This window comes from Astyanax mexicanus, chromosome 2 (genome assembly GCF_023375975.1).
Source record: "Astyanax mexicanus isolate ESR-SI-001 chromosome 2, AstMex3_surface, whole genome shotgun sequence".
Taxonomy (NCBI): domain Eukaryota; kingdom Metazoa; phylum Chordata; class Actinopteri; order Characiformes; family Acestrorhamphidae; genus Astyanax; species Astyanax mexicanus.
The window spans coordinates 3599649-3611858 of NC_064409.1; the positions used below are offsets into that span (position 1 = coordinate 3599649).

At 37.4% G+C, this 12210-nt stretch overlaps 1 protein-coding gene across 3 annotated transcripts in view; it reads right to left on the minus strand.

Moving 5' to 3' along the window:
- Window positions 1–11916, minus strand: part of col7a1l (collagen type VII alpha 1-like) — a 159580-nt gene extending 147664 nt beyond the window's left edge. For all 3 annotated transcript variants that reach the window (XM_049474988.1, XM_049474989.1, XM_049474987.1), the window contains exon 1: window positions 11534–11916. The gene's annotated coding sequence lies outside the window, so the exon portion shown is untranslated. The remainder of the gene's footprint in view (window positions 1–11533) is intronic.
- Between the last annotated feature and the right edge of the window lie 294 nt (window positions 11917–12210).

Consider the following 12210-nt stretch of genomic DNA (forward strand, 5'->3'; position numbering starts at 1 on the left):
TCTTTTATTTTCTTTTATTTTCTTCAGTACCCTATGTTACCTGGTCACCCCTCTACAAAGGTGCGGCAAGAGTGTGCTGCTTTCCTTGGCCTTATATCCCTTTCAGTCCTGAATTATGTGCCAGTGTTGAAAAATATATATATATTTTTTATAATAATAATAATAATGCTGTCTACTGTCTGTCTACAATGCACACAAAGGAAGACTCTATATTATAATATAAAATCTATATTAACAATAATTCCATTTAACTAAAATAAATAAAATAAAATGTATATTGGACTGGAAGCTGGAAGCCTGTGATTAACCTTTTTATTTTAGATTTGATATTGGCCTTTTTGTTCACAAGCCATGCCTAAACACTAAAATAAACATGATGAAAAGTGTTCTAAATTACGAACAATTGGTAAAAATTGAGCGCTTTTTATTTGCCTCTTTGGCTCTAGTGCTTGTTTTTTTTTTTTTCATTGGCTTATAAACTTTTTCTTTGGCTCGTTTATAGTCTATTCTGATTTAAAACAGGTCTCAATAATAATATAAATTAAAATAATAAGAAAATATGTCCATTGTAATGGACGTAGGGTCTGAAAGGGATATACCAGTGCCAGCAGGTGTGCCTCCTTTGCACTGATTACCTCTTGGAATTCTGGGGTTTTTGTGTTCGCCCCCTGCTGGCAGCACTTGGCTGACCCCTTACACTATTGCGTTACTTTTTCTATCTATCTATCTATCTATCTATCTATCTATCTATCTATCTATCTATCTATCTATCTATCTATCTATCTATCTACAGTACATACACAAGAGGAACGAGCTGACTGAAACCTTCATTTACTTTTATCACTCTTTATGAACGCCTAACTCCTGCTGGATTTGATTCCTGGTCTCAGATCGTCAAAACGAACGTGCAAATTGCACTGCACTCTATTTGGCTTGGTGATTATCACTGGAGAGCGGCAGATCACTGCCAGAATCTGCTAGTTATCATAAAGAAGGTTCCTAGGCTTCATGTCCCTGGTTATTTATTTGGCAGCGTCTTCAGAAGAAGCTCAAAAGCAGTAGCTTGTGTCATGAAGCGAAAGCCCTGGAAGCAAGTAGCTGCTAAACCACAAGTCAGAGGAAGTGAGAAGAGGAAGAGATGGAAAATTAATTGGCTACGTATCATATTGACCGATTTTCAGCCAAAACATGTCTCAAATCTCAAATAGAGCAAATCCTGAGAGCCAAACAAGTTATAGTCACATTTTAAGGATTACAGCAGCTTTGGGTGAGGTTCATCAGTCACTAGATTTTTCTGTCACTGCAGTTTCTTGTTCAACCACTAGATGGACCTATCGAGTTCACACTTTGTGCTGGGTCTTTATGCTGGTGGGGGTAACAAATAAAGACTTTAAACAACACTAACCAGTACTCCCATTGCTCAGCCCAGTACAGTGAGTATCGCAATGCACTAGAGCTAACAAACACCACTAACCACATTAAACAGCAAGTGTTGCAGACCACAAATAATCATGAACAAAAACACATACTGCAAAGAACTAAATCTTAGAAAGTCTTAGTAAGCATTGTAAGTATAGGATTATTTTGCTTATTTTAGGGATAATGTCTTACTTGGAACTATAATCTTATTTTAAGCAATTTAAACTCAAAATAGGCAAGGTAGTCCATATCCTTTTATCCAAATTTAAGGCAAAAGTCAGTGATTTTTGCTTTGTTTTAAGACGTACTTTACTCATTCTGAGATTTTACAATAGCTTATTAGAAGAAACCATTTCAAGATCCTACCATGCTTGCCCTTATTTTATATATATATATATATATATATATATATATATATATATATATATATATATAAGTAAATACAGCTCTGGAAAAAATATCACTTAAAAGATCACTTAAAAATGATGAGTTTCTTTGATTTTACCAAATTAAAGACCTCTGAAATATAATCAAGAGGAAGATGGATGATCACAAACCATCAAACCACCAAACTGAACTGCTTGAATTTTTGCACCAGGAGTAAAGCAGCATAAGGTTATCCAAAAGCAGTGTGTAAGACTGGTGGAGGAGGACATGATGCCAAGATGCATGAAAACTGTGATTTAAAACCACCAGGGTTATTCCACCAAATATTGATTTCTGAACTCTCTTTAAACTTTATGAATATGAACTTGTTTTCTTTGCATTATTTGAGGTCTGAAAGCTCTGCATCTCTTTGTTATTTCAGCCATTTCTCATTTTCTGTAAATAAATGCTCTAAATGAGAATATTTTTATTTGGAATTTGGGAGAAATGTTGTCTGTAGTTCATAGAATAAAACAGCAATGTTCATTTTACTCAAACATAAACTTATAAATAGCAAAATCAGAGAAACTGATTCAGAAACTGAAGTGCTCTCTTATTATGTCTCGAATTACATTTTGTCTAGTTGGATTTTTGCTAAATGCTATAGCTGTTGTATTAAGTTTAACAGCTTTTAAATCTTGTTGATTGCAAAGAGTAAAGTATAATTAATCTTAATCTTAGAAAGAAAGATTAGTGTGGCATCCTGTCCCATCCTCGATTGATAAATGCAGTCAGCTGATCGTACTATAAGGTGATCGGAAACCGTTACTGATCTCCAAAGCATCGATAGGTTTATTATCTCTGTCAAACATCTGCTCAGAAGACACCAACAGTACCATAACACTACCAATGCTTTCCTGTAAGACCCAAAAATAATTATGAAAAACATTTATGGTGTATTTATTTCTGTTTTAAAAGCTATTATGTAATATACTGCTCATATGAGCCAATGTGGTTGGCTGTGGCCATATGTAATTTCATTCATTTTCATGTTGAGCATTGAAAAAAGGCCTGTAAAAAACACCACAGTGTGTCCAAAAAGTCACGTTTATTCATGAAAAAACAATTTAAAATTCTCAATAAATGCCTTCTTTGGCTTCTAGACAAATACGGCTGTTCTAAATTAAAGCAAGAATGTTTGCTGTTGAATTTACATAAAAAAATTTAGGAAACCGGTTGCCTTAAAAAAGTTAAGTAATGAATCATGAAAACTTAAGTTATCATAACTGAGAACATCAAGTTAATACAACTAAAGAGGAAGTTGATTTAACTTTTTTTTATTTTTGTTATACTGTAAGACCGGATAAGTTGAGTTTACTTAACTTTTTTAAGGCAGCCAGTTTGCTCAAATATTTTTAAATAATGAGTAATGGGGAATAAAAACTTGAGTTAGCATAACATAAAAAAATCAAGTTATTACAACTAAAGGGGAAGTTGATTTATTTGTAAGGTAGCCCAGGGGGAATCACTACACACTGATGGTGAGAGTTAGTCAGAATCTGTTGGACACACCCCCAGTATGCAAATCGATTGTGACAGAAGCCAATGGAAAAGAAGCTGTTAATGACAAAACAGACTAAACTCAGTTATTATTATAAGTTGGTTCAACTCAAAGATCTCAGTTTGAATAGTACAGTTTATGTGGCCACAAATTCAGTTAAACTAACTCAATATAGTTGAGTTTTTATTGTTTAGAAATATCCAATTTTATATAAAACAGACTTCATTAAATCATTTGAGTTTTAACAGCGTATGGATTTACAGTGTAATCAAAATCATCTGTACATAAGCTCGTGAAAAATGGCATAAGTATATAAATCATGCCGTGCAGAATCTCATATCTCTGTATTAAATACAGCAACAGGACTATGATTATGGAGTTGGACGGCGTTAACACATCATTTCGATTAGGAAAAACTCAGTCTTGGACTTCAGTCTGCAGCACAAACACAGTTAATTGAAAGCTTTTTCTTCCATTCAGAGGCTTCCAGCTCACAGATGGAGCAGAAAGCTGCTGCGTCTGATTAAAGCCCTAATCAGGAGGACCTGCAAGAAGCCCAGTGCTGGAAGGAACTGAAGCAACACAGTGTTTCAAAACACTGAGAGCTAAAAGACTGTAGCTTTTAAACTGTATTTACAAGCACTTCTATACTTTACACACTTTAATATACATCAGGGGTGTCCAAACTATGGCCCATTTGCGGCCCGTTTCTATTTTTGGAGGTATTTTAGAAATAGAATGAAAGTTGGCCCGCTGTTAAGCAGGTTTTTATAATGTGAGATTCAAAGTTTGAACGCTAGGTGTCAGAAACGGGCCAAAGAGTCTAAAAGCGGAGAGAGTGTGCATTTCTAGCGCAGAAAAACAGGGCAAAAGAGTCAAAAAGCAGAGAGGGTGCACATTTCTAGCGCAAAAAAACGGGTCAAAGAGTGTAAAAGTGGAGAGGGTGCACATTTCTAGCGCAGAAAAACAGGGCAAAAGAGTCAAAAAGCAGAGAGGGTGCGCATTTCTAGCGCAGAAAAACGGGGAAAAGAGTCTAAAAGCGGAGAGAGTGTGCATTTCTAGCGCAGAAAAACGGGGAAAAGAGTCTAAAAGCGGAGAGAGTGCGCATTTCTGGCGCAGAAAAACAGGCCAAAGAGTCTAAAAGCGGAGAGAGTGCACATTTCTAGCGCAGAAAAATGGCAAAAGAGTCTAAAAGTTGCCGTAATTAAGGAGTTTAATATTAAGAGACATCATGAAATTAAACATAAATTTGAAAAATCTTAGTTTACACAACACTGTCAAAGATAAAGATTGTAAGACATGTAAGATGGTGTGTAAATAAAATAATCAGGAAAATGTATTATTTAAAGTGGTATATTTCATTATTTGTTTTATTACAGAGTCTGTGGCCCGTGACTTCAAATATATTTCTCCTTCTGGCCCCCAACAAAAAAAGTTTGGACACCAATGATATACATTATATAGTCTCTCAATCTCAGAGCCTTTCATATCTGTGGTAGCAACCTTACATTTCTGGCACTTTCTGCGTGGAGACTGGATTTCAGTAGCAGCAACTTTATATACTAGTGCATGTCAAAAAAGAATATTACAATTGAAAAGTTACTTTATTTCAGTAATTCAGTTCAAAATGTGAAACTCATATATTATATAGCTGTATTACACACAGAGTGATCTATTTTAAGCCTTTTTTATTTATTGTTGATGATTAATTATGGCTTAGAGCTAATGAAAACCCAAAAATCAGTGTCTCAGAAACGTTGAATATTATATAAGACCAATTGGTACCTTTGGCAGTGTGGGCAGTGTGCCAAGTCCTGCTGAAATCCTAAAAATCTTACAGCACTTCATGCCTCCCTCTGCTGACAACGTTTATAGAGATGTGAATTTCATTTTCCAGCAAGACTTGGAACACTGCCCACACTGCCAAAAGTACCAATTTGTCTTACACAATATTCAAATTTTCTGAGGCATTGATTTTTGGGTTTTCATTGGCTGTAAGCTCAAAATCATCAACAATAAAATAAATAAACACTTAAAATAGATATATAAACAAAGTCTATATTATATATGAGTTTCACATTTTCAAGTACCTTTCAATGATATATTTTTTTTTTTTATCTGCAGGACTATATATGTATTATTCAATAAACTACGGAAAACGTTTCTCCACAATTCCAAATAGGAATATCATCATTTAGAGCATTTATTTGCCGAAAATGAGAAATGGCTGAAATAACAAAAAAGATGCAGAGCTTTCAGACCTCAAATAATGCAAAGAAAACGAGTTCATATTCATAAAGTTTTAAGAGTTCAGAAATCAATATTTGGTGGAATAACCCTGGTTTTTAATCACAGTTTTCATGCATCTTGGCATCATGTTCTCCTCCACCAGTCTTACACACTGCTTTTGGATAACTTTTTAATTCAGTTCAAAATGTGAAACTCATATATTATATAGCTGTATTACACACAGAGTGATCTATTTTAAGCCTTTTTTATTTATTGTTGATGATTAATTATGGCTTAGAGCTAATGAAAACCCAAAAATCAGTGTCTCAGAAACGTTGAATATTATATAAGACCAATTGGTACCTTTGGCAGTGTGGGCAGTGTGCCAAGTCCTGCTGAAATCTGAAATTCTCCTCCACCAGTCTTACACACTGCTTTTGGATAACTTTATGCTGCTTTACTCCTGGTGCAAAAATTCAAGCAGTTCAGTTTGGTGGTTTGATGGCTTGTGATCATCCATCTTCCTCTTGATTATATTCCAGAGGTTTTTAATTTGATGAAATTAAAGAAACTCATAATTTTTAAGTGGTCTCTTATTTTTTTCCAGAGCTACATATAGATTTTTGTGTGTATTTGCTTCTATTCACTGCTTTCCAGAGAGCAGATGGTTCTGAAAGTTGCCATGGCTTTCAGTGGCAGAGCTGTGGAGCTCAGCGCCAACATGCCAGAGCAAGTCAGTCCTGCCCCTGCATGTAAATCCTCACACAGAGTTCTCATACAGTCATACAGTACAGAACTGAAGATCTGGGGCCTCATGTACTAAAGGTGCATACCAGAAAAACTAGCGTACGCCATATTTCACACTCACGGTCAGATGTGCTAAATGCACGTGTTTCCCCACAACACTTTCATTTTAGGCGTACGTAGGATTTTTGTACGTATGTTTCTAATGTGTTTTTGTCTTTTGGCGACACTTAGAGGCGATGCATTGAAATTACAACTATTAAGATATCCTTTATGCACAGATTATAGTAATCAGCCATTACTGGGTAAAATAAAGTAAATTATTATGACAATTAAACAGTAAATTAATTAGACAATTTCATTGGCCTAGATTATATAAACATGCATTAAAATGTTGAACTGGAGTTGTGGGAGATGGCAGCGTTGGCATTATTAAAAAAATATTGCTTATGTCCGAATTCTTCAAGAGCGTGTTTTTTCCGTGACCATTAAGGGTTTTTTGGCCCATGATGACGACTGGCTTATAAACCGTTTCAGATTTCCAGATTTGGGTTGGGTTAAGATTACAAGAGTGCGTGACTGGTGGCTTCTTGGTCATTTAACTCATGTAAAGCATTTGAATGAAAGAATTTATTATCCATCTTAGAACAATTAATTTAAAATATGGGTAACTATTAAATAACTTAGAAGACAGAGGCAACGCTATGCGCCTTGCGACACTTTCTTGACGGGCATATTATACTAAAGCAATAGAACACTAGAGGGAGTGTGTTATCACGAGTAGCAGCATGGCTGTGATTCGGTCATAGATCCGTTGATCATCACAGCCGTGATGTTATTCGTGATAACACACGACCTTGAGTGTTCTATTGCTTTTATACAACAGTTTTTTGTTACAAAATGAATAAAGAAAATAAATCAAAGATCTGATCAGAATGAATATGCCTTAATATGAACTGTGCCTTCCGCCAAAAAGTAGTTCCACAACAACTGTAACAGAACTGAAACTAAACTTTAAGGTGCATGGTTCATACAGATTAAAACCCTGAAAGTTAGCTTGAAGATGGTAACATTAGGACCCTGAAATACCGCTAATACTCTCCTCTCCTGCTCTGTGGAGTCGTCTTCAGGTGAAAGCTGCAATTTTTTTTTGCATTTTTGAGCAGTTTTGCTGGGTGGTGTTGGTTTTAGCATGCCGGCTGGACTGTGGTTAGGTTAGCATAGCTTGCTTTAGCTGGTTAAGTTAGTGTTCTGGCTGTCAGACGCCATTAGCCAAGCGATTTTCTTTCCCTTTTTTCCACAAAAGACGAGCCAGCGCTGCGGGCGAGCGTGTCGTGGTTGAGCGCTAGCCTGTGCTAAGCTAACGCTGCTGCTTGTGCTTGTGCTCAACCAATCAGATTGTGAGGTCGGAACTAACTGTTCTAATCTAGCATATTATTATAATTATTATTATTATAACACTATACTCTGCATAATTGAGGGAGGAGACATGGCAGGTGTGAGGTGTGAGGTGCGATGTACTAAGAGAAAGTACGTGGGACTCTGCCTACGCACAGTTTGATACATCCGTTTTTTTGTGCCTACGGAACAATTTAACAGGAAGTCCACGCAAGTCTTACATGAGTACATGAGGCCCCAGATCCTCGGTTTAGGAGATGCATGGTTGTGGTGTCTCCAGAATGATGCAGAACATGCAAGCAACTTATTCTACAGTGTTCATACAGTATAACCAGCGCAGCAAGCTGGAAAACTTAATCGCCCGAGCGCAGGCCGACCCCCGGTCTGAAGGCGAGTGTGCCGGGGGTTCGTGGATAGAGGCTTTGAGGGGATTAAAAAGACAAGAGTCGGCCCGAGTCTCCACGTCTGCCCTTCTCTCTCTCTCTCTCTCTCTCTCTCTCTATTCCTCCCTCTCTATCCTACAAGTCGCCTCTGCATGTCAGCTATTTCTACATAATGGCATTTTTCTACTTCACAAAGGATTATCCCTGTAGGTGTGAAATTGGTTGTTGAACTCACACTCGCGTGTAGACACTACTTAAACACGTAGGAGCCTGCATTCACGCACACTCACAAATACACACACACACACACACACACACACGTACACACACACAAATACAAACACAACCTAAGATAAGGCCACCGTCATTAAATGCGTTTTAAATTGGACAAGATGCTACACTAACGCAAGCAAGAAAACATGCTTTTTTCAGTTCACATGACATTTCAGCTGAAAGCAAACATGCCGTCAGAAGCTCTTTCTCTTACTGACAATAAGAGAAAAACACTATTACATCTAATATAGTTTGTGGATCAGCAAAAGCAAATCAACAAGGCAGCGTGCCACACAGTGCAAAGTGATGAAATGCACTTTCTCACCCGTTCTTTACACTTAGGTCAAAAGCCTGACTGATGCACTGAGTGAGTGCATGCTCTAAAAATAAAAAACAAAAAGGTTTTGAAGACTCTCACTGATCACTAGAACTGAGTAGCTGTACTCTGTACACTGTGTAATGCATGTGCTGCATTAGCATGGTTATGGTCATTACTGCTGCAAGCTCTGGCTCTGTAAATTAAATGGAACACCCTGCACCAAGCTTAACAGTTTCGGGATTCGTTCCATTCATTATTCTGTCGGTAGAAGTATAGATACTTCTAAAGAATTCAAAATACTTCTGTATTTTAGCTGAACTATCAACTCAAGCTTTTTACTCTGGATTTAAGTACTGGTTTTAAAACTACTTAAAGTATAAAAATAAAAGTAATGTAAAAGGAAGTCCTATAGTGCACTAACCCCACCCCCTCCCAAAAACACATTTTTCTAAAAGCTAGAATGACTATAATATTAAAATATTAAAATGTTAATGTAAAAATATAATTTGGGATGCACTAGATTCCCTGTTTTAGATGCAAATATACCCAGTGAAAAAAAATTATAAAATGTATGGTTAGGTCAAAATCTGCAAGCTCTGTAAATTGAATGGAACACCCTGCACCAAGCTTAACAGTTTCAGAATTTGTTCTGCAATTATTTTATCACATAAATCAATCAACTGCCTGGACAAAATAAGTCTCCATCTGTGTTTAAGTAAGTAAATGATGTTGGTTGGTTGGTTGATGCTGCAGTTGGTCTGCAGGTTTAGGTTCAGCAACAGTATGTGCTGAAAGAATGAGGTCAGCTGACTACCTGAATATACTGAATATTATAGACCAGGTTATTTCATCAATCCATCATATTAGTGTGACTTTTTTGGTAACACTTTACTTGAATGGGTCATTTGATGGCCTCGTTGATGCTCAACTGACCTTCAACCAACATTCTACTGAACATAACCCTAAACCTAATCCTAATCTTAACTCTTAATCAACCCTAAAATCTGCCCCTACATCTAACCTTAACCTTAACCATTAATCAACCCTAAAATCTAACCCTTACCCTTAATCAACAATACAACTCTAAAATCTAACCCTACACCTAACCCTAACCTTAACTATTAATCAACCCTAAAATATAACCCTACACCTAACCCCTATTTAACCGTGAAATCTAACCCTACACCAAACCCTAACCTTAACCCTTAATCAACCATAAAATCTAACCCTACACCTAACCCTAACCTTAACCCTTAATCAACCCTAAAATATAACCCTACACCTAACCCTAACCTTAACCCTTAATCAACCCTAAAATATAACCCTACACCTAACCCTTACCTTAACTATTAATCAACCCTAAAATATAACCCTACACCTAACCCTTATTTAATGTAAAATCTAACCCTACACCTAACCCTACACCTAACCCTTATTTAACCGTAAAATCTAGCCCTACACCTAACCCTAACCTTAACCCTAAATCAACTCTAAAATTTAACAATACACTTAATCCTAACCTTAACCCTTAATCAATCCTAACATTTAACCATATACCAAACCCTAACCTTAACCATTAATCAACTCTAAAATCTAACCCTACACCTAACCCTAACCCTAAATCAACTCTAAAATTTAACCCTACACCTAACCCTAACCTTAACCACTAATCAACTCTAAAACCTAACCATAACCTTAACCCTTAATCAACCCTAAAATCTAACCCTACACCTAACCCTAACCTTAACCATTAATCAACCCTAAAATCTAACCCTTACCTTTAATTGACCCTAAAATCTAACCCTACCCCTAACCCTAACCTTAACCCTTAATCAACCCTAAAATCTAACCCTTCACCTAGCCCCAACCTTAACCCTTAATCAACCCTAAAATCTAACCCTTCACCTAACCCCAACCTTAACCCTTAATCAACCCTAAAATCTAACCCTTCACCTAACCCCAACCTTAACCCTTAATCAACCCTAAAATCTAACCCTTCACCTAACCCCAACCTTAACCCTTAATCAACCCTAAAATCTAACCCTACACCTAACCCTAACCTTAACCATTAATCAACCCTAAAATCTAACCCTAACCTTAACCATTAATCAACCCTAAAATCTAACCCTACACTTAACCCTTCTCAACCCTACACCTAACCCTTACCCTAACCTTAACCCTTAATCAACCCTACACCTAACCCTAACCTTAACCTTTAATCAACCCTAAAATCTAACCCTATACCTTACCCTAACCTTAACCCTTAATCAACCCTAAAATCTAACCCTACCCTTTAACTTTAACCTTAACCTAACCTTTAAATCTAACTCTAAACTCAATGCTTAAATGCTGAAATGTTAAAATTGAGTTTGGGTTAATAGAGAATCATTACTTTCACCTTTTAGTTTACTTGCATTTAATAGGCATTCAGTTGAATTATAGTTGAATGTCAGTTGAGCATCATCAAATGGACCATCCAAGTAAAGTGTTACCCTATTTTTTGATGACCGATTTGAGCCTGGGGATTAAAAAGAATGGTACATGTGAGCGAGAGAGAAAGAAAGAGAGAAACAAAAAGAGAGACATTAACAAGCTATCAGAGAGTAATAGTAATTACAATGCTTAGACGCTCACTCGACGCGTGAATGGCCTTCATCCAGAGATGGAGAGAAAGAGAGAGAGAGAGAAAGAGGGCTGGCAGAGACACAGCTGACAGTGTGAAGCGAATGCACTGGCCTCCAATTTTTTAAAAGAGTGTTTTAATCAGACCATAAAAAACAAACATCCATTCATTACTGTTACAGTGAAGTGCACCTATTTGTGCTGTTGTGTCAAACTCACCTTTCACCTGCTGCCACAGCTCCTCCACCAGCTTCACCACCACCAGCTTCACCACCACCACCACACCGGTCTTCTTCCAGCAGCTTCCAACACAATCCTGCTGGAATCAGAAGCTCCTGAGTTTATTAACCTTCTGCAGAAACTGGAGCGAACAACTCTCTGAGAGAGAGAGCAAGAGATGAAACTCCATGCACTGAACTTTCCAGTCCCAGTGGAACAAGTGGGGGTTAGAATCCAGGAAAGTAGCGATATGTGCAAATATGTGTGTGTAAGTGTGTGTGTGTAAGTGTGTGTGAATGAATGAGTCACACACACACACACCTCTCCAGCTGCAAACACATGGAGTGTGTGGATTTGCAGTAACAGGTCGAACAGCGTAGTTAAAAAAAAAGAAAAAAGAGTGAAAGTATGAAAGTGAGATAGTGTGAGTGTGAGTGTGTGTGGAGGGAGGGAAGAAAGGGGGGGGGGGGGGTTGGGGAACCAGCAACAGGGGCTGGAGGGCATTGATTTGTTCCTTAGCTCCTCCAAGAAAGTATTTGTCCCCCCGCCCGCCCCTCCATCCATCTACGTCCCTTTTTTCCCTGTAAATGTCTGTAAAGAGAGAAGGAATGTAGCTCCAGATTTAGATGGTTCCAGTTGGAAGGCTGGCTGGAGCTCACAGCTCACAGTGGACAACT